At 37.0% G+C, this 23,760-nt stretch overlaps 2 protein-coding genes across 3 annotated transcripts in view; one reads left to right on the top strand and one right to left on the bottom strand.

Moving 5' to 3' along the window:
- Nucleotides 1-23,760, bottom strand: part of LOC106505319 (uncharacterized) — a 354,150-nt gene that overhangs the window by 4,396 nt on the left and 325,994 nt on the right. Inside the window, exon 14 of the mRNA XM_084982075.1 lies at nucleotides 23,398-23,552. The gene's annotated coding sequence lies outside the window, so the exon portion shown is untranslated. The remainder of the gene's footprint in view (nucleotides 1-23,397; nucleotides 23,553-23,760) is intronic.
- LOC110255835 (uncharacterized) overlaps nucleotides 1-23,760 on the top strand; it is a 1,104,139-nt gene that overhangs the window by 917,271 nt on the left and 163,108 nt on the right. The window lies entirely within an intron of this gene.

The raw sequence follows: 23,760 nt of genomic DNA, 5'->3' as shown, positions 1-23,760 counted from the left end.
TTGCAAGCAGGAAAGGAAACGTGGGTGAAGTCAGGTATGCTCCTTTTCATTTAAAAGAACTGACTGGAAGTTATACATCACATCATTTCACATCTCTGGGCCAAAATTTAATTCTGTGGCAGCATGCATTTGCAGAGAAGGCTGGGAAGTTAGTGTGCTGTTCTGGGAAAACACATACCCTCATTAAAAAAAAAAAAAAGTATTTCTGGGAAAGCAAAGTTCTAGGCAAAAATTGTATTTATACGGAAGAATGAGGAAATAAATATTGGGACAATAAATAGTCCTGACACATGTGGTGAATTATAAGAATCAACTTTCTAAGAAGAATCCAAACTTGCATTTCTGGGATAAATGCAATTAGCATATGCTGAATCATCACTTCTTTAAACAGTGCAAATTTACTTCACTACTATTTGGTTTTAAGACCTTTTTTTTTTTTTTCATAAAAGAGATTGGCCAGTAAATTTCCTTTCTTATTCTTTCCTGGTCTGTTTTGATATCAAAGTTATGCCAGTGTAAAAAAAAATTAATTTGTGAGTAAAACCTTTTTCTTAAATTATTTTTATTTATATATGTGAGAATTATTTTTTGAACTCTAGTATGTTTATTTCATTAGGCTGTACTACCAACCTAAAATCACTAGTTTTTTCTGTCCATACAATATCCTGTATGAACACAAACTAAAGTGAGGGGGTCATTGTTTTTCCTCTCCTCCATATGCCAAGTTTAAGACAGTTTTTATTTATTTTTGCTGTTGTTGGTTTTATTCGACTTTGCTGTCACTTTCTGCTTAGCCGTTTTATTTTTACCATGCCGTGAAATCCTTTTTCACCTTTCTAGAAGTCTCTTATTTGGGCCCCTCACCCCAGGTTGGGTTTTACTTCCTTATTCTCATTCCAATACAACAATCAGAACAGAAATCCAAGGTATCTATATTTTTTTTCAGTAATAATTAAGGTAAAAGCAATCTACCTTAGTCATTTACCTTTGCAGAACTTAAAAACCTCAGCTAAAATTGGAGTTGGGACAGGCCTGCGGGGGGAGCTCTCGGGCCCTGCCATCCATCACCAAACGCCCCAAATAGGAAGAGGCAGAAGCCTATATATTCTACTCTCCAGCAGGAAGAAAATTTCTCTCCAGCTAAGGACACCCCAGAGCCTGTTAGAGACTGTAACAACCCAACCAATGAGAAGCCTCCATTCTTTGGCCTCTCAGCTTCCTCCAATGAACTCAGGCTCTCACAGCCCCGCCCAATTCCCCTCTTTTCCCTATAAAAGCATCTTCTCTCTTCTCCAGATTTTTTTATGGCTAGCCATAGTTTGCTTATCAAGAACTGCAAATCCTCTGGCTATTCCTGAAAAAAAAAAATCGCTTTTGCTGGTAAAATAACTAATTTATTAAGTTGACACCTTGCAGATCTTATTCATCTTTTTCCTTCTCTGCAGAACTCTTCCTGTCTTGCCACCTCAGCAAAGTAAACACTTTGTTTTACTTGAGAGGGCATGCACTTGTGCGTGCGTGCACACACACACATGCACGCATGCACGCACACACGGCAGCTTTTCAGCTGTTTCTAAGTGGAACAGTAAGTCAAGGCCTCAGATCCACTTTCCTGCCAGGAAAAGAAATGACAAAGGACATGCAGCTCTTCTCCCCTCTGCCTCATTCAAAGTTTCTGCCATTAAATAGAACACTTAATTTAACTTTCTTGTCACAAATGTCAAAATAAGTAAAATTTGCACATTACTTTTACCAAAATGTACAAGTAAACAATGAGATGGTAATTAAATGTAATTTTTTGGAGAATTGTTGCATTCATTTTTTTAAATGAATGTGTTGTCTAAAGAACATACTGCTTCCATGACTCAACTGTTCATGAATCTTTTCAGTGCTCACCTTTGACTACGAATGCTACTCCTACTCCTCAACCATACCTTAAAAGAATCTCCAAAATTGCCTCAGTTGACCAGCTCTATGGTTTTCTGCAAATGTTTCCTTCAATTCATATATCTCTGCATATAGCTTGGGCTGCCACTCATAGAGAAGCCCCTGTTCCTTCATGCAAATTCCTCTTCACTTTCATGACTTGCTCCCCGTGATACTCAGATACTTTCTATCTGGACTGGTTTTTCTTCTTGTATCCATCTTACCCTTAATAATGAATTCAGGAGTTCCCGTCATGGCGCAGTGGTTAATGAATCCGACTAGGAACCATGAAGTTGCAGGTTCGGCCCCTGGCCTTGCTCAATGGGTTAACGATCCGGCGTTGCAGTGGGCTGTGGTGTAGGTTGCAGACACAGCTCGGATCCCGTGTTGCTGTGGCTCTGGCGTAGGCCAGCAGCTACAGCTCCGATTCGACCCCTAGCCTGGGAACCTCCATATGCTGAGGGAGTGGCCCTAAGGAAAGCAAAAAGGCAAAATAAATAAAATAATGAATTCAGTGATATTTCAGTCATTTTTCAAATCCACCAGCCGTGGTTTTATTGTCTTGTTCTGTATTACCAAAATACCTTTTTAAAAGCTTTTCAAAATAATTTAATGATTCACATCATAATCCGTGAGGTTGGTGTCTATCCATCTTCCTAAACCATATCATTTATGAGAACGGAGACCATACTTCAATCACCTTGAAATCTCTCTAGGAACCCAATACTTTACTCATTAAAGGACTTGTCAATATACATGCGTTGCATTCAGTTATATTTACCACTTTCTATTTCTTTTAAGGCACAGCGTGATAAGCTTGAGGTTTCTAAAGTGACCCATGTCATGTATTGGAGATGTTTTCCACTAACACTGAAACTTCAAAATAAAATGAAAGAAAAAATAATGAAATTAAATTTGAAAATAAAATAAAAAGCAGAGTAGACACTAACAAAACAAGGGGACTTTTACGACTGGAAGGATTTACACGAAAAGGCAGTGGTCTCTGTGGGCCTCTTGGAAATATGCAGCTGTACTGCTGGCTGCAGTCTCTAGTTCAAGAGATATTTTCTGAGTCTGTTGTTGTTATTAATTTGTGGAGAAGAGGTCTCCGTAGAGGAAAAAAATCCAAGATTTTTGTTTCCTTTTCCATCACTCACAGTCACTGTAATGTCAACACCATTTAGGTCAAATTTCAGGCATTCAAAATGTGCAGCTTCGTCCAGCTGCAAGAGCTAAAACTCTTCTAGAGCACTGCAGCCTGACCCATAAAACATGTCTAAGGGTGTTAGTAACAATTAACAGGTGTGTACCTTCCCCAGCCCGTTTTCATAGGACATGAAATATATAAAGTAGTACACGTGGATGATTTCATGAGAATTACGTATAAGCAAATCTGTATCTGTTTTTAGTAATGGATCCCAAATAATTGAAATTATTGAGCCATAGTAAATTAAACCAAGTAAATATATAGGTTACAAAAAGGCACCGCAGCCCCCATGGTAGTCAGTGTGCACCTTGGAAAAGGTCATGGGCTCTGCTGCCCAAGAGTCTGTCCCCAAATCTCTTCTCTTCCATTAGCAGGAGGATTAAAATCCTCTCCAAGCTACCTAATTTATCTTTCTTCTTCATATATAAAGTGGAGAAAATAATGCAAGTGATGGATGGTGTTAGTGTGAGAATTCAACATGGAAACAGATATCTGTTTTAGCCCAAGATGAGCAATCATGCAATGGTAGCGGTCATTTTTTAAAACATTATTTTATTATCATTAAACCACAGTCAGACTTCTATCCTTCCACTTCATGTCATCTGGTCTTCTGTCTCCATCTTCATCATGCTCTCTAGCAGCTAATCTATTCACTCCTCTTCTTGGCTGTGAGCCACACCCTTCCTCTGCACTCTGCCAAAACCCACAAAATTAATCAGGTCCATAATGCACTCACAACCTGCCTAAGTCTGCCTCTTCTTTATTCTTCTGTTAGTTCCACTTTACCAATGCCCACATTTCAGTAACCCCTATTGCCCAATGCCTCTTCCCATGTTCATAGACCAAAGCAAGTCGCTAAACAATAGTGACCGAGTCAACTGACCCCAGCTGGGCTCTCATTGTATCTCAGCAGTTCTTTTATTTACCACTTGTTGACTCCCTGGTGCATTCCTCACCGCAGCTGTTCCAAATATTTCCGCTCTGCTCAAGTCCCTAATCCCAGCCCTCCTCCCTCCCTTCTTTGCACATAACCTCACCTCCTACTGAGAAAATTGAAACCATCCCAACCTAAGTTTACACCATTGCTCTCCTCTTCTACTTAAAAAATCTGCACCTCTCTCCCTCGTTGCTTTTGCACTGACTTGAGGAAACAGTGTCCTTTGCAGGGAAGCATCATGTTCTGGTGGAGTGCTTTGGGTTTGAAGTCAGACAGACCAAGTTAGATACTCTATGTTGACATGGTAAGACATTGACCAAAAAACTTTTCAGTTTCACACTGTCAATGTCATCGTCTCTAAAGTGGAGATAATAATTTCTACTTCATAAGGAGGTAAAGGATGATTAACAGACTTTTGGCAGATAGTAAACATTTAACAAATTGCAGCTATTATTATTATTATTTTAAAAGCCGAAACTCTTAACCTGCATTCCTGAGCCTATCTATCCTAATATTTATGATGATAATGAGGATAAAGATGATGATGAAAAGGGTAAATAATTGTCTCCATGCCTTTCCTATTAAGTTAGTTGCTCAATTATCTCTCTTTTTTCTTAATTCTTTAACTCAATCCAGTTCATTGGTCAAGTTCTTTTTCTTTAAAAGAAAAATAAAAGACTATCTTCGTTTTAAGCTAAAAACCCCATTGCCCTAACTTTTGACCAGTATCCTTGAGAAAATTGTTACCCTACCTACCTTGTCCAAATACTTCTTAAAACTCTTCAATATAACTTTTCCCCTATTTAAACTGTTCCTTACAAAGCACTGTTGAATGAATGTATGCTCGCCCACTGCAATTTCTTCAGTCTCCAGTCTCAAACGCTCTTGTATCTCTTACTGTCACTTACCCACATCCTTCTCTGATTTCTGCAACTTTATATAAACCTCATTCTCTTCTTCTTTCACCATGTTCTTTACTTGCTATTAATATTCGTTCTCTTACCAAAATGTAGCCATTTTTTAAAGTTAAGTCCTTGGCTTTATTCCTGTCTTTTCTCTGAGCAACCTCATTAATTCCCATAGTTTCTCAGAGTGGATGCTCACACTTTAGAAATTTTGTATCTCTGCAACGAGCTTTATCTCTTACCAATATAAAAGTCCCTGTAACCTATTGTCAGTTTGGTATTAACCTGTTGTCTTTTTTTTTTTTTGCTTTTTAGCTGCATAATTCTAATTGTCTCTCAATATGTACACATAAAAGGCCTATCAAAATTAAAATTGAGCATAAAAACATGGTTTTTATCTTATTTCAGAGAAAACGGCTCTTCCTTGGAGTTCCTTATTTCTATTCAGTAATCATTTTGTAGTCCAAGTCACCCACACCTGAAATAGTAAAGATATTAAATCAGCAACATATACGCATTGATCCCTACTCTGTGACAGATCTGGATACATAGCTGTGAGAAGAAAAAAGAGGTTCCTGAATTCTTAAAGTGCACTATGAAGGCACACACAGAGCCACTAATCCAAGTGGTATCAATATCAAAAAGGGAGTGCACAAGATGCAATGAAAATTGTATATAACGATGAGACAGTTATTCTGAAGAGCTAGTAAAAAGGTGTCATTGAAAGTTACCTGAAAGAAGAGTAATGCATGCTAGGGATACAGAGGAAGCCCAAGAACACAGGCAGAAAGAAGTATCTTGGTGTAAGAACAAGAGTGGGGAACTGAAGAACTAGTAGAGAGTAGTTTAAAAGGAAGTATGCAGAAATACAACCTTCCAGAGTTTCTAAGCCATGTTAAACTTCAACATTTATTCTAAAAGGCAAGGGAAGTCATTTGAGACTTCTAAGTGAAGGACTAAGAAGACTCCATATTTATTTTTTGCTTCTCTTTTTTATCTTTTCAGTTTTATTAAAATATAATTGACATATAACACTGAGTATAAGGGGTACAAGGTGTTGATTCTGCACACGTATATTTGCAATATGATTACAACATAACATTAGCACTTCACTTCAATCACATCTCGTAATTACCATTTCTTCTTTTGTGGTGAGAGTATTTAAGACCTACTCTCTTAGAAACGTTCAGATATACAATACAGTACTGTTAACTATAATCACCATGCTATGCATGAAGTCTCCAGAATGTTTTTGTCTTATAACTGGAAGTTGTACCCTTTGACCAAAATTTCTACATTTCCCCTACCATCCATTTCTACACTCTGCTATGAATTTGGCATTTTTACATTCCACATACATGTGATATCACCTAGTATTTGTTTTTCTCTGACTTATTTCACTTAGCATAATGCCCTCAAGGTCTATTCATATTGTCAAAAAGAAGGCAGTTTCTTTCTCTCTTATGGATGAATAATAATTCATTATATATACATACCACATCATCTTTATCTTTTTATCCATTGATGGACATTTAGGTTGTTTTCCTAGCTGGTCTGTTGTAAATGATGCTGCAGTAAACATGGGGATGCAGATATCTCTTCAATATCTTGTTTTCACTTCTTTTGATTTTATACCCAGAAGTGAGATTGCTGAATCGTATGGTAGTTCTATTTTTAATTTTTTGAGGAAAGTCCATACTGTTTTCCGTAGTGATTATACCAATTTACATTTCCACCAAAAAGCCCAAGGGTACTCTTTCCTTACATCCTCACCAGTGCCTGTCATCTCTTATCTTTTTGATGATATCCAATCTAAGAGATGTGAGGTAGTTTTAATTTGTATGTTCATGATAATTTGTGAGTATCTTTTCAAGTACATAATGGCCATTTGTGTATCTTTGAAAAAATGTCTATGCAGTTCCTCTGCACAGTTTTTCTCTCCTTTTTTTTTTTTTGTCTTATTTTTTTTTTTAGGGCCGCACCCACATCATATGGAGGTTCCCAGGCTAGGGGTCCAATTGGAGCTATAGCCACCAGCCTACATCATAGCCACATCTGCGACCTACACCACAGCTCATGGCAACACTGGATCCCCGACCCACTGAGTGAGGCCAGGGATTGAACCCATATCCTCATGGATACTAGTAGGATTCATTTCTGTTGCGACACAAGGGGAACTAGCAACATGAATTTGGTGTGTTCATTATGTCTGTACTTACCCCAGTGTCCTAATCATTATCAGCTCTTTGTCACGTTATTTTGGCAACAATGATAAGGAACTAATTAGAGGGATTGCATTTCATGGTATATCCATGTTAGCACTGACAGAGAGGGCTCAATGAAATTTGCCTATAGTGGGGTTTTTTTTTCCTGTAAAATGACATCAGTTCTTATTCCTCATAGAGTCAAAAGGTAGAATTGGAAATCATATAACTTGTTGAAATTACTCTCCTCTGTGATGAGCATTAGTCAACCAATAAGTGTTCTCTGCTAGAAGGCAGCTTTAGTGAGTGAGTATTGTGAAATTGACATTACCTGTGTCATCAAGACCCGATTTTTAGTCCATTTCTTCCATTTCTTACATATCTGACCTTGCACAAGTCATTACCATTTTTAGAGTTCAGCTTCTTTGTCTATAAAATTAAGGCTCTATTAAACAATATGAAAAGAATTTTATAATTTATCTAATGATACTTTGCTACCAATTTTTTTTTGTAATAAATATAAGAAGAAGTAAATAAACATGCAAACTTCTTCTACTATTCACTTCTGGGGAGAGAGGGAATAAAATATATTCATCTTAATGGAGACCACACTTTGGCAATACTCAAGTACACTGAATTCCAGAAATCCTAATAACAAAATGCAAAGCAGTAGGTGGTATTCACTATGCAAACAGCATTCCCAACAATGGACTTTCTGAAGCATTGCACAATTCTCTAGTACTGTCTCCAATTAGGGCAGGAGCTAGATGTGGTGTAATGAATTGGACAGATCAGCTACATCTGGATAGCCAGGCTTCTATTATTGCAATTGGCTTTGTGCTTAGACAAGCACGACACACCAGCTTTCCCTTTCTTCCCAAGGAGAGTCTTGATGGAATGAAATTGCTTAAGGATGACACTAGATCTGTGTTCATTTTTGTAAGTCTACTTCCCAAACTCATAAAGAGCCCGAAGTGATAGATCATGCAAGACTAAATGAATTGCACTTACTGGAGGTTATACTTTGATTCACTTGATGTATGTAAACATACTATTTAATAAAATATTTCACAAGCAAGCAAATGCAAACTAGACTGCAAAGGTATGGACATTACTATAGGAAGGATAATTTTTATTTATTTATTTATTTATTTATTTATTTATTTATTTATTTTTTGTATTTTTAGGGCTGCACCTGAAGCATATGGAGGTTCCTAGCTAGGTGTCGAATCAGAGCTGTAGCCGCTGGCCTACACCATAGCCACAGCAACACAGGATCCAAGCTGAATCTGCAACCTACAGATCCTTAACACCACTGAGGTGGCAACACCAGATCCTTAACCCACTGAGCAAGGCCAGGGGTCAAACCCTCATCCTCCCAGATGCTAGTCGGGTTCCCTAACTGCTGTCAGGAACTCCAGAAGGATGATTTTTAATTCTGAATTCCTGGATGGACTAGTAAAATGTTCTTGTCTGATTTTGGTCAAGTCTGAAATGGCCTTTCCCTTATTAATAATAAACACTTACCTAGCATCTGCTCTCTGAATTCAAAGCAGTTTATATACACCAATTTATTAAATCTTCATAAAATCCCTATGATGACATGGCCTGCTGTGATCAACGAAATCTCAACTCTATCTCTGCCACTGTGACTAAATTCTAAATCTTCGCCTATGTCTTGGCACCACTCTCAAAGTCCCATTGGGAACATGTGATTGACTGTGCCTAAATTATGTATCTAAAAGCTTCGTTGCAGGAGCTAAGAGAGTCATGATTATCTGTTCCCCACTCACCAAAACTGGTATAATAGTTTCCCCGAAATAGAACGGTCATTTAGTACTAAGTAGACCAAGACTATTACAGATATCCAACATAACTCATCCTGTTGATTACTCAATTGTTATATGACCCTTGCTTTTGTAATTACTTTACCATAAGTAACTTGATTCTCATATAACATAATACTTTCAAATTTCAGACAGTTGAGAATATATTCTCACCCTCTCAAAATTGAAGCAACGCAATGTCCAAATACCTGTCATCTCCAGCTCAGAATATGGATTCTCTAGGTGATAACTAATCCTTCTCTGTTTCTGCCATGATCGCATGTTCTATAATTTATGGACTAAGTTAAGAATATAAGCATAAGAGTTCCTGTTGTGGCAAAGTGGAAATGAATCCAACTAGTATCCATGAGATTGCAGGTTTGATCCCTGGCCTTGCTCAGTGGGTTAAGGATCCAGCATTGCTGTGAGCTGTGTTGTAGTCTGCAGATGTGGCTCGGACACCATGTTGCTGTGGTTGTGGCATTGGCTGCAGCTGAAGCTCTGATTCGACCCCTAGCCTGGGAACTTCATATACCTTGGCCCTAAAAAAAAAGAAAAAGGATATAAGCATAATAAACTCTATGTACACATAGAGAAATAGGCAAAGCAGACTAACTGGAGGGGAAATGTGAAATATCCTTGGTCACCAATCATCTTTGAATAATTTGTTTGTGTTTTTTAAAAAAAGCATCATATGAGTCATCTTCCACTCTGTAGAACTAACATTTTGAACTCCAGACTTAAGGCATGGTAACAAGGGCAAGATTACATTTCTCGTGCAGAAGATTATATTTCTCGAGGTAGTAATAATAAAAGCCTTGTAGTCAAGTCGATTCTTTTGGAAATCAGTTTTGAGAAAAAGCTCCAGAACAGGTTTCTAGGAGTTAACGTTTGCACCATGGTTTTAGATGTATGTCTACAAATTAAATGGCAAAATTTGTTTTATTTTCACTCTAATCATCCTACTGATCCTGTTAAATATTGAGTATTCTTTAATGAATTCCCTTTTTCTTAAACCGGCCAGCACGTTTCCAGTTTTTTACAGCTACAAAATTACCAAAAGAATAATGACATTGGAAGTGGTTGCAGGGAGTAGAAATTCAACGATAGGAATCCAGGATTGGTTATTCAATATGCATAGGTCTGCACACAGCAAGAATACAGCTGAAATTAAGGAATAGGAGTCTGACAGTCCCTGACATGCAGTGGAAAAAGAATGTATTGTTGGTATATGTATTTGTGCCCATAGTGCAAGTCTTGATTAAATAGCTGCTACGAACATATAAAATGTTGATCATGGAATACTAGAAGTGTGGCGGTGACTTCTTATTTCGTAACTGACTTGAGAGACCTAAAGAATGAGAACAAAAGGACCAATTCTTTAAGACACCAATAATAGTCTTTACCAATTGCAGCAGAAGGACTGAGGAAGCAAAAAATAATATATTAATACAATTACAAACACCCTGGCTGATCTTAGGCAATGGAGTTGGGAGTGGTGGGGAGAAAAAATAAACTGAGAATTAAAAGTCTTAGAATTGGGTTACTGTGAAACTGATCACTTTGAATCACTAAGTCCTACTGAGCTTCTCCAGCCAACAGAAGTAACTAGTAACTTGTCCTTGCCTTGTTTGAAGTGCCTGTAATGACCACACTGAAAGCATTTACCTTGTAAGGACAAGGAAATTCTGCTCATGGTCCACTTTTACCACTTTCATTATTTCTAAACATTTAGCTAGGATCCAACTCCAACCATTTCCTGGAGAAAAGTATAAATCAAACCCTAGAAGAAATGGTTTATATGTCAAAAGTCTGCAGAAATGAGACTAATTCCTTGCTATTTCATATTTTGATAAAAGTGTTCTTTAAAATCAGGAATATGTGTTTGATATTGTTAGTGCTTTTTCTGCACCAGTTGAGATAATCATACAGTATTACATTTTTAGGATGATATTATAGTGAATATCAGTTGATTACTGAGTAGTAAATCATGCATGCATTCCTGAGGTGAACTTCACTTTATATATTATGGATTTGATCTGCAAAATTTTGTTAGGAAGTTTTCCCTTTTTAAATTTTATTGAAGTGTAGTTGATTGACAAGGTTGTGATAATTTCTACCATACAATGAAGTGATTCATTTATACGTATACACAATCCATTCTTTTTCAGATTCTTTCCCCATATAGATTATCACAGGATATTGGGTAGAGTTCCCTGTGCTATACAGCAGGTCCCCACTGGCCATTCATTCCACATACCACAGTGTGCATATGTCAATCCCAAACCCCCAGTCCGTCCCTCTCACAGCCTGTCCCCTTTGGTAACTATAGGTTTTTTTCCAAAGTCTGTGAGTTGTGAAGATTTGTACTCATGTTTATATGGGATATTAGTCCGCAGTTTCTATTCTTGCTGTGTCGTTGCTTTTGATAGTGGGGTAATGTTGGCCCCATAAAATGAGTTAGGGAGTATTCTTTCCTCTACAGTGTCCTGGAGAAGTTTGGATAGAATTGTGATTATCTCTTCCTTCATTTTTTGTTTTAAATCACCAGTAAAGCCATTCAGTTCTGGTGTGTGTGTTTTTTGGTGCATTTTGTTTGTTTGTTTGTTTTTTTATTTCAAATTTAGTTTTATTTACCACTATACTTTTACATTTAAGTTCTTCTCTGATTTGTGTCCTCCTTTTGGTCTTTCCTTGGTTAATTCAATCATTAGGTTTCTCTCTTTGTTGCTTCTTGCAGGAGGTTTTTTTTTTTTTTTTTTTTTTTTTTTTTTTGTCTTTTTGCCTCTTCTTGAGCTGCTCCCAAGGCACTTGGAGGTTCCCAGGCTAGGGGTCAATCAGAGCTATAGCCACCAGCCTACACCAGAGCCACAGCAATGCAGGATCCGAGCCGCATCTGTGACCTACACCACAGCTCACAGCAACGCCGGATTGTCAACCCACTGAGCAAGGGCAGGGATAGAACCTGCAACCTCATGGTTCCTAGTCAGATTCGTTAACCTCTGCGCCACGATGGGAACTCCCTTGGTGAATGTTTTAACTACAGATTCAATTTCTTTAATACATAAAGGGCTACTCAAGAAGTATGTTTCTTATTTCCAAAGTGTTTTTCATTCATCTTTTTTTGCTCAAATTTTTTCCATAAATTTGTTTGTGGTATCCCTTATTGTGCTTTTAATATTCATGAAATCTCTAGTGATGTCCTTTATCTCATTTCTGAAATTGGTACTTTCTTTCCTCTCTTTTTTCCTGACTGCTCTAACTAGAATTTATTTTTCATTTTTAAAAAAATTTATGAAGTATCTTTTGATTTTATTTTTCTCTATTTTAAAACTGCTTTCTATTTTAATTGATTTACACTCTGATCTTTATTGTTTCCTTTCTTCTGTTCACATTTGCTTTTTGTTTTCTAGACTCAAAATGGAAGTTGTGGTTGTTAATTTGAGACCATTTAAGTAAAATAATGCCTGTATTTAGTGATACCAATTTTCTTTTAAGTATGGAATAAACAATATCCCACAATTTTTGTTATTTTTTTATTAAAACAACTATTTAGTTTAAAATAGATTTGAAACATGGCTTATTTAAAAGTATGATATATAGTTTCCAAATATCTGAGATTTTCCAGACATCTTTCTGTAAATTATTTCGTTTCCTTTTAATCATAATTTATACCTAATTTACCTTGAATTCTTTTTTTAATGTATTGAGACTTGTATTTGTCCTTCTCTGTTTTATTTCACTGAGCATAATGCCTTCAAGTTCCATCCATGTTGTCACAAATTGTAGGATTTTCTTATTTTTTTATGGCTGAATACCCATGTACATTTAATGTAGTGTTTTCATGGTTCAATTTAAATCTAAAATTTTCCTGTTTATTTTCTGGGTGTCCTATCTGTTCCTTGTTCCATATTTCTTCTTCTTCAGACTTTCTTATCCTTTTATAACTTAATTCTTTTAGTTTAATATTTTTTTAAAAGTTTTACCGATTTTCAAGTTATGATCATTTCTGCTATACAACAAAGTGATTCGGTTTTCATGGCTCCATTTTTATTTTATTTCTTTTATTTACCATAAATGTGGTGTTACATTAGAGGTTCTTATAGAGTTTGTCTTTAACTTCACCATCTGAGTTCATGCAACATTATGCCATTTAATCTGTGATATAAGAACCTGACAACAATTTACTCCCATTTCTGTCCCTCTGGCCCTTGCACTATTGTTGTTATACATTTACTTCTACAATCTCCATAACCTCCAAAATACATTGTCATTGTGTTTGCTCTAATCATTCAATCTGTCCAAAATAAACTTAAATAAGAAGAAAAGTTTTTGTCTTCCTAAGATACTTAAACAAGTTTAACATTTCCTATGATTCAGGCCTGCTGATGAAAAATTCTTTCAACTTTTTTTTTTTTTTTTTGCCTTTTTCTGTCTGTTTTGGCTTTATTCTTAAAGATAGTTTTGCTAGGTATATGATTCCAGGCTGAGAGGTTGGTTTCCCCCCCCCCAGTACTTTAAAGATGTTATTCAACTGTCTTATTGCTTATGTTGTTTCCAGCAAGAAAGAATTTTTATGCTCTTAAACATAATGTACATTGCCCTCTGGCTATCTATATAATTTTCTCTTTCCCACTGGTTTGTGCCAATTTAATTATGGGATCTACTTTGATTAAATGTGTGTGAGTGTGTGTGTGTGTGTGTGTGTGTGTGTGTGTGTGCATGCATGCATTGTTTTCCTTTTGACTATACTTGGAGTTAGTTGATATTTTTGGAACTGTGGGTTTATAGTTTAATTAATTTCATGTCATTATTTCTTCAAAGATTTTTTTTCTACTACCCCATTTCCCCCACCTCAATCAGTCTCTGTGCTTCCAATGTAATTATAATTAGTATTATAAAGTTGTCCTAAAGTTTAATGTCTTATTCATTTTTAAAGTTACATATTTTCTGTGTTTCATTTTACACAACAAAATTTCTGTCTCATTCTATAGCAATAGAAAAAAATTTCTGTTGCTATCTCTTCAAGTTCACTATCTCTTCTGTAATGCTGTTACATTCTGCTATTCTGATATTAATAACATTCAATGCATTTTTTCATCTCAGCCATTGTAGTGTTCTAGAAGTTTAGGCTATATTTTGATATCTTTTCTCTCAATACTTAACGTATTCAATTTTTCCTCTAGCTTTTAGAACATATGGAATACAGTTGTAATAGCTATTTTAAAGTACTTGTCTGCCAATTCTAACATCTGGGTCAGTTTCAATTGACTTAAAGTTTTCCTCATTATGAGTTGCATTTTCCTGCCTGTTTTCATGCCTGATAATTTTTTATTGGACATTAGACATTGTTAATTTTACTTTGTTGGGTGCTAGATATTTTTGTAATCCTATATTTTCCACCTTTGTTCTGGGACACATTTAGGCTACTGAGAAATAGTTTGAGACTTTTGAAGCTTACATTTAAGATTTGTTAGGTGGGTCTGGTGTAGTGCTCAGCCTATGGCTAATTATTCCCCACCACTGAAGTAAGATTCTTCTGAATACACTGCCAAATGTTCAGTGAATTATGAGGGTTTCCAGTCTGGCTGATGGAAATAAGGTTTCATTCCCAGCCTTGGGTGAGCTCAAGTTACTCCATTCTAATCCTTTTAGGTGGTTTGTTTCCAAACCTCGGGTAGTTTTTCACATGCTTTCACTGATCAGCACTCGGATGAGCAATCGTGGGATCCCCCTGCACACCTCTAGGGTTCTCTCTCTGTGCAGATCTATTATCTCAGTACTCTGTCTTATAAACTCGAGCTGCCTTGTTCTCCCTGGGCTATTTAAATCTGTCCTCTTAATTCAAGGAGCCTGCCAAGTTCTACCTGGGTTTCCCCTCCTTGTTCTGTGACCTGAAAACTCCCTCAAGCCAGTAAACTTAGGCAATTTTAGAGCTCAGCCTGATTGCCTTTTTCTTTCTCAAGAGTCACTACCCTCCATTGCTTTAAGTCTGATATCTTGAAACACATCGTTTCATTTATTTTGTCCAGTTATTTGCTTCTCTTAAGAGGTGAAATCCAGGAGTTCCCATCGTGGCGCAATGGAAACAAATCCAACTAGGAACCATGAGGTTGTGGGTTCAATCCCTGGCCTCGTTCAGTGGGTGAAGGATCTGGCGTGGCAGTGAGCTGTGGTGTAGGTCGCAGATACGGCTTGGATCCTTCATTGCTGTGGCTCTGGCGTAGGCCAGCAGCAACAGCTCCAATTAGACCTCTAGCCTGGGAACCTCCATATGCTGTGGGTGTGGCCCTAAAAAAAAAGACAAAAAAAAAAGAGGCTAAATCCAGTCTTTGTTACATACTGGCTATACTTATTGGCCAAAGATAAAAACTTCTCTAAAACATGTATTTTAAAAACTGACACAATTCCCATGTTGCTTTTCCAGCTCGTGGAGTGAGAGCAATTTTGACCACTGAAAGGAATTTACCGTACCTTTCAAAATTGTAAGCTAAAAGCAGTATACTCCTGGGGGAATCAATAATTAATGCCATCACCACAATTTTAAAAGCTGCAAGTGTTGGGATTCCTATTACATGCTCAATTAAATTGCCTATGGCTGATAAGATGATTATTCTTAGTATATTCCAATAAGTTTTTATATGCTCAATCAGCTGTTTACTCCAGCTACAGGTCGACACAGATCTCAGGCCCTATTATTCATTTATGGATCTTTCAAATACCAAAGAAATAAAATTATTCTAATAGAACCTGGCAACTCAGAATAACCAGCTATCACAGATATCTCTGAACCTTATATTTACGAATATGGAGATAAATCATGGAGTCTGATACTTCTTTAAAGTCATTAGTGTTCTAATAGTTCAGACATGCAGGTTAGTTACTTCAAGGTGAAAAAAAATCATGGCACTTGACACCTCCACCCTTGGTATGTCTCTTTGGATTTGAAAGGTTACCTATACCACTTTGGATGTGTTGTTGAGAAAATGGACCCATTTACCAGGTTGACTCTAAAATCTGGACCCATTTACCAGGTGGACTCTAAAATCTGAATGAGGCCCAGAGGGAGACAAGGCTCTCTAGCTAGTCCAGGCTGCAGTGCTCTATCACTTGGAGCTTTTAAAGTCCAGTAGCATCTTATATATATATATAAAAGGAGGCACTTCAGTTAATATTTGTATTTTGAAAAAAGCAGCCACATAAGCAAGTAATTAAAGGCATAATTGTTTTAGGAATTCCCATCTGGCACATCAGAAAGGAATCTGACTAGGAACCATGAGGTTGTGGGTTCTATCCCTGGCCTCACTCAGTGGGTTAAGGATCCGGCGTTGCTGTAGCTGTGGTATAGGCCAGCAGCTGTAGCTCTGATTAGACCCCTAGCCTGGAAACCTCCATATGCTGTGGGTGCAGCTCTAAGAAACAAAAAAATAAAATAAAAATAAAAGTAAATAAAGGCATAATTGTTTTTAAAAAATGACCCAAGGGAAAGGAGTAAAATTGCGGGGGCTGGTGGGGAGACACACAGAAAACAAGGTTAGGGAGTGAATCAGAAAAATGAAAAATAGAGGAACAGTGAATTTTTCTGGATGCACATTTCAGCCTAAGTCACGCTCCGACCCCAAACTCCATCTGTCCACCTTAGTTTTCTGGAACAAATTCCCACTTATTCAGACCCACCCATCCTCCACAAATAATTCCTTTTCCCCAGATATTCTTACCTCCCACACTTAGAACAGCATCACATATCACTTGGAATTTGTAATGCTTTTTCTTTTGCACATCACTAAAACATTTGCCTCTTAGGCAACAGGATAATCACTTCTCTTTCTGCCAAATTATGTACTTCTATTTCCCATCCTGAAGGAAATAAAATCCAGGATAGGAAACTTGACAGCACTTGCATCATTTCCAGGCAGCACATCCAAAATATCTATCTGTAGACTCAAAGGGAAGGACAGTATAATTGGGATTTTTAAATGGCAAGTCAAGAAATTAAAAGTTTGAACACAAAATACACTTATTTTTAATGATACCATACTAGAACTATTTGAAAGGAGAAAAAAAGTCTTCTCTGTCTCAAAGTAGTGCTTTTTGGAAAAATAGATTTCTTAAAGGAATCTCAGATCTCTTCTTTTAATGTGTTAAATGTATATCTAATAAGTATATCTAAGTCTTCAGGAATAAAGAAAAATCTTTATGATGACTTCCTTTATAGTATATTTAAAATTTAAATATCAGTACTATTTTTTCAAACTAAGATCGTCACTTAGTAGGCTATAATATTGATACTATTCTCATTTTTTTTTTTTTTCCTTTTCAGGGCCGCACTTCTAGCATATGGAAGTTTCCAGGCTAAGGGTCGAATTGGAGCTGCAGCTGCTGGCCTACACCACAGCCACAGCAACAACGGATCCAAGCCACATCTGCTACCTATACCACAGCTCATTGCATCCCTGATCCACTGAGCAGACCAGGGATTGAACCCACATCCTCGTGGAAGCTAGTCAGATTCATTTCTCCTGCACCACAACAGGAATGCCTTCATTTTTAACTTTAAATTATAATGCCTTTATACATAACATGATGAAATCTTGGTCTTACAGTCTTATCTTTTAATCTTCACACTTTTAATATTACATGATGCAAAAACATAAGGTATAATATCTTTTATTCATGGAATTAAATTTTTCATGAAATAGATATACATTTACTCTCCTGAAAATGCAGTGAAATGAGTATCAAGTGTGTTATAAATTTCTTTTGTCATTAAGTGTCATAGAAGGAGAACATAATTATAGATATCTAGAATTCCTTTGTGCAAACTTAAACCTGAAATTCTTGCTACATGATTTTTTTTTTTTTTAGAAAACATTTTCAAATTTACTAGCAAGCCAAGAAAAGATAGTTAAAATGACCACAAAATACCTTGGAAGTGTTCTAAATCCAAGGGGAAGTGGTTGGAATATGATTTTTTTTTTTCAAAATAAGGTTTTTTTTCAAACTGCTTCTAATCATCAATTTTTCCAAAAGCATGTAATTTTCATAAAGTTATTCTAGAGAATTGGGCAGATCTGGGTTTGAGTTCTAGCATCTCTCATTTTATTTTTTGATGAGAAGAAAATGCATAAACTGTTTTGCATATGGCAGTGGGAGTAATTTAGTACCGACTTGATAGATTACATAATACGCTTGGCTTTGAACCTGGATCATAACAACCATGAATAAATCAAAGTTCTTACATTGTACTCCTCTCTTCTTTTTCTTCTCCATCATTACCCTTTTCTTCATCCTCTCTCTCTCTTTTGTGATCCTCATCATCGTTATACTCAACCTCTTCATCATCCTCTGTGTCACTCCTTATTTCTTTGTAATAGTGTAAAAATAAGTGACATAAGGACAAATACATCAACTTATATATTTTAAACGTAAGGTACATAGGTTGAGGTCTTTAGTAATCCTGTTGGAACTGTGCATGAGAGGAAACAAGAATGATTTCAAAATGCTTGATATTTTTGAGGGATGGAAGAGGACAGGTAATAATGCAGCAGCTCCCTGGGGAGCACTTTTATCTATAAACACAGCACATTGTATTGATAACGGGCACTGATAAGAAATCATTTTGTAAGAAACATGTTTATCTGCTTCTCCATATCCAGATATCTGTACATGATCCAAAAGCCAAAGAAGCCAACTACAGTTAGATAATTCTCTTTAATAATGACCGGCTGGGGTTCTTGATACTTTATAAGGAAGTTAATCTAATTACTTAGGACTAGTGGAAATATATAGGAACTGAATAATGTATCAGAATTTTACAGAAGAGTTTTGTTCTTAACTAACATTTCACTGATAGACTCGAGAAAAAAACATATATGCATAATCAGAAATAGCTAAGGTGATCATTTTTATTTGGGCCAGTCCAGATTCTCTTTTGCTATTTTTTGGATTCTCCTATATGGCACCTCTAACTCTTGTGGATCTTTGAGTGTATTTTTGGCACAAAGTAAACACTCCGTAAGTGTTGATGCTTGCCGTTATTTGAACTTCTACGTTTATTGTTTATACATTTTTATTTTTCTGTGGTTGATAAAAATTAATTTTTAAATACAAAAAATGCAATTAATCTCCTAATTTTTCTAACTGAAGCCCATGTACATTCCAGAAACCCATGAGATACAACTGCTCTAAAGCAACTGACTTCTAGGAAGTGCATTCTTGCGATTGTGATGAGAATTGATTTTTGCTCCCTTGGTTTTGAGGAAAATGAGATTTTATTCTACATTCAATCTTCTGTCCATGGGTTCCCAAATTTGGCAAGGCATCAAAATCATTGGAATAGTCTTTTAAAATACAAATTCCTGGAGTTCCTGTTGTGGCTCAGCGGGTTGAGGACTTGACATAGTCTCCATCAGGATGTGGGTTCAGTGCTTGGCCTCACTCACTGGGTTAAGAACCAGTATTGCCACAGGGTTTAGGTCAAAGATGAAGCTCAGATCCGATGTTGCCATGGCTGTGGTGTAGGCCTGCAGCTGCAGTTCTGATTTGACACCTAGCCTGAATACTTCCCTATGCCACAGGTGCACCTCTAAAAATAAATAAATAAATAAATAAATAAAGCACAAGTTCCTAAGTCTCAACTTCAGAAATATTGATTCTGTAAGTCCTGGGTAGGGTCCATAATTCACCGAATTTTTAGAAACTCTCTAATTTTACTACATAATGGGAGTCAAGTGTCAAAAATACAGGGCTAAAAGACAAAATTTCCTTTTACACATAAACCCTTTCCTACATGATTGCTTCTGATGCCCCTATTCAAATGACTATTCTAAAAATTGTCTGTTTACCTTTTGAAGGTGCTTGGACATTTCACACATTTGTGCTTAAATAATTGTGGATTCAACCTGTTATCCTACTTTGTAACAGGTATCCTATTTTTATCTGCATGGCTACGGATTTACTGGGAAATGTGTCCTTGAGAAAGAGCATAGATCGCATAGCTAATGCTTTCTCAGATGGACTGGAAGAATTACATATCATAGAAATAAACACAGAGTGGCTTCCCTTCATCCCAAGAAAAGGCTTTTTCTCTAAGCTAGGCAAAGCTACTAGTGATCAACAACATTGAGTATGATCAACATTGAGTATGTTGATCTAGTGATCAACAACATTGAGTATGATTTTTTAAAAGAAGATTGTTTGCAATAACAAGAACAGAGATGTTTTTATGTTCAATTTGCATGGAGTGATGTTCTAGCAGATCATGAATACAATACATAAAGAAGCAAGGTGTGCCTTCACTGAGCCTTTGACTTAGAGCCTCAGGGTTTGGGAAGGGAGGGCATATCAGTCTGACATGGACAACGGTTTGGTCGTAGCATCAGGGGTCAGACTTGGGGTTACCTACAGGGCTCCTGTCCCTCCTGAGGACAGGGCAGTTGTAACTGGGTGGGTAGGTAAGGAGACAGATGAGGCCAGAAGTAGGCTTTCACTCATAACACAGACAGCAGCCAAGAACTCCTGATCACAGGCCAGTGCTGTTGAGGCCCTGAGAGGAGATTATTTCTTTGACAGCAGCCCTGCACTGAAGCAAAGAAAACATTTTGACTTGAAAACTTTCCCTAAAACTGAGGGTTTCAGAGAGCAGATTCCATGTGGCTTCATCAAGGACACATTTCATCAGAGGGCAAGGTTCCCTGAGTGTGTCAAAGACTCCTCTGGGTAATTCTGATCCCCACACATTGAGATCTGTGGGGTTGCCTCCTAGACTTCTTGAGATTTGCTAATCCTGTGTTACCACCTAGGAAGACAGTTCCAGGGTTTGTTCAAACCATAAGTAGAAGGCCTGTAGCCTAAGCCTTGACATAATGATAGGCCTAGAAAAATACAACACTGCTAGTTAAATCATTCTGAAATATAATGGCTTGATGCATATTATTTAACATGATCATTGCTTCTGCTCCCAGCACAGGACTTCATGTGTGCTCTGGACACGAGCACCGAAATGCAGATCATAGTGAGTGCTGGGTTAATGACACAACTAACTCCCCACATCATGCTCTTCAAAACTACAAGTGTTGGAGTTCCTGTCATGGCTCAGCAGAAACAAATCTGACTGGTATCCATGAGGACACAGCTTCAATCCCTGGCCTTGCTCCGTGGGTTAAGGATCTGGCATTGCCATGAGCTGTGTTGTAGGTCGCAGATGTAACAACCTGCGTTGCTGTTGCTGTGGCATAGGCCAGCAGCTACAGCTCTGATTCGACCCCTGGCCTGAGAACCTCCATATGCTGTGGATGCGGCCCTAAAAAGACAAAAAAAAAAAAAAAAAACCAAAAACCAAAAAAACCCTGCAGTATTTATTGTAATAAGAGGCAAATAAAATATTTCAAGGGGTCTTAATATATAAATAAGTACTTTCACTATTTAGCCTAATCCCCATGATGGCATCTTTAAAACAACCATAGAATCCCTAGGACCAGTAAAAGCATAACTCTAGAAAACAGTAACAGATGGGAAAAGTGTACTCTCTACCTCTATTTCTTTACCTTACTTGACTTTTTTTTTTCCAGAATTGCCTGCCTCAGGTGGGTGGATTATTAACTTCTCTTTAGAGTGTGTATATTTTCATATATATACACACACATACACAAATACATATATACATAATATGTGTGTATCTATACTATGCATATATAACTAAGCTTCCCCTATTATTTGAAATTTTAAAAAATAAGTTAATTTCTATATGGCATTGAAAAAGCATTAATCATTTCCAAGACTTTACAAATAATTTTCAAATTATGGCTTCTCTCATGTGTGTTAACTTATTGAATATCCCTTTCACCTGAATATTATTTTATATTCATTTAATGGCATGAGGCCCCAGTTGAAACGGATCTAGATATAAAGTAGATTCTCTTTCATTTCTCCTGTGGAACTGATTTTTTTTTCTTTTTTTCTTTTTTTTTTTTTGGTCTTTTTAGGGCTGCACCCAAGGCATATGGAGGTTCCCAGGCTAGGGGTCTAATCAGAGTTGTAGCTGCTGGCCCACGTCACAGCAACAGCAATGCTGGATCCGAGCCACGTCTGCAACCTACACCACAGCTCATGGCAACGCTGGATCATTAACCCACTGAGCAAGGCCGGGGATCGAATCTGTGTCCTCATGGATGCTAGTCAGATTTGTTTCCACTGAGCCAAGATGGGAACTCCGTGTGGTACTGATTTTGATTGTGGAACAGAAGGTATGAATTTGTAACACGATGTGTGATTGAGTAGCAGCTGTCAGTAATTGAATGCAGCAGAGACTGTAATGAAACCTCAAGTCGTGAAAAATTTACCTGATTTTTGTTTCACTACAAAGACCCAAAATCACTCTAGTTTATTGAAACATCTGGCTCAACTTGAGTTTTTGCCACCCTGAAAACCCTACCTCAAATAGTTGTTTCTATAAAGGTAGACAACTTGAATTTTTTTTTTTTCATTCATGATTTTATGGATAGAATTGCCATTCTCCAAAGTGATAGGATGTTATTATGTTAATATGTTTTATACTGAGATATTTGCACTTATCTGAAATATAGGTCCAGATGATTAAAATTTTTTCCAGGAATGAGTCTGTGTGAATGAAATGGAACATAAATGCTCAAAGGTTTTCAAAATATATATTAGATAGGACTTTGCTGTTATTAAACCCATTGCAATTAAATTTCAAAATCTTCTTTTCCCCAGTGAAGAGGCAATCTTATTTAATAGTTCAAAACTTGTTTAAAAATTTTCCCAAATAGATTAATTTAAGGGCGCATAATGAAATGAGGAGTCAATTAAATTGACACCAAATTCCCCATGAGTGACCAGACTTCACTTTTTTATATATTTGCTTCATTTCCCCCTTTAAAAAAATAAGCTTACTATTAATGAAAGAATCAGAGCTATCAAAACACTACAAACCTTCCTGTAATTGGTTACATTTTATTGACCCCAACTTAGAGATTAGAAATCCCAGAATAATAAAATAAAGAGAATATTAAAACTCAGGTGTCCAGGAGTTCCCATTGTGGCTCAGCAGTTAAATGAATATAACTAGTAACCATGAGGATGCAGGTTCAATCCCTGGCCTCGCTCAGTGGGTTAAGGATCCGGGGTTGCCATGATCTCAAGTTGCTGTGGCTGTGGTGTAGCCAGTGGCTATGGCTCCGATTCAACCCCTAGCCTGGGAACCTCCGTATGCCTTGGGTGCTGCCCTAAATAAAAAGACAAAAAAAAAAAAAAAAAACCTGCTCAGGTGTCCAAACCATTAAAGAACATAATAGAATCATTGGGCATCAATGAAACGAGGATAGCAACCTTACATCTTGTTAAAACTCATGGTTACGTTCTTCAGCGGACTCACCTCAATAACCCATTTCATAGGCAGCTAAACACACACATTCCACATGGACTCTCTGCTTTTTGGTTTGGGGAACAGGAACTTTCCAGCAATTATTTTTGAGGTGAGGATAGCATTCAGATGTGTTTTCACAGCTGAACAGTCCTTCCATCTCAGCACTGAAATGATCAAGATAACAGAAGCTTGGTTCAGAGAAAGACAGATTTACAAAGGTGTTTCATAAATGATATTAAAATAATTGTCAAGTCATCTGTATGTAAACAGGTTCTCTTGTCTCATGTGGCAGGAGAAACACGTTTCTGGGATTTTAAAGAAAGGTTGAGAACTATTGTCGAAAGAAGGTGCTAAAATCAGCGGAAATGGCAA

Source organism: Sus scrofa, chromosome 11 (genome assembly GCF_054392235.1).
Source record: "Sus scrofa isolate SSC_HxYL_T2T_F1_AM1 chromosome 11, Sscrofa_HxYL_maternal_Yorkshire_Landrace_v2.0, whole genome shotgun sequence".
Taxonomy (NCBI): Eukaryota; Metazoa; Chordata; class Mammalia; order Artiodactyla; family Suidae; genus Sus; species Sus scrofa.
Note: the sequence above shows the minus strand (reverse complement) of the source record. Positions and strands in the feature narration are given on the sequence as shown.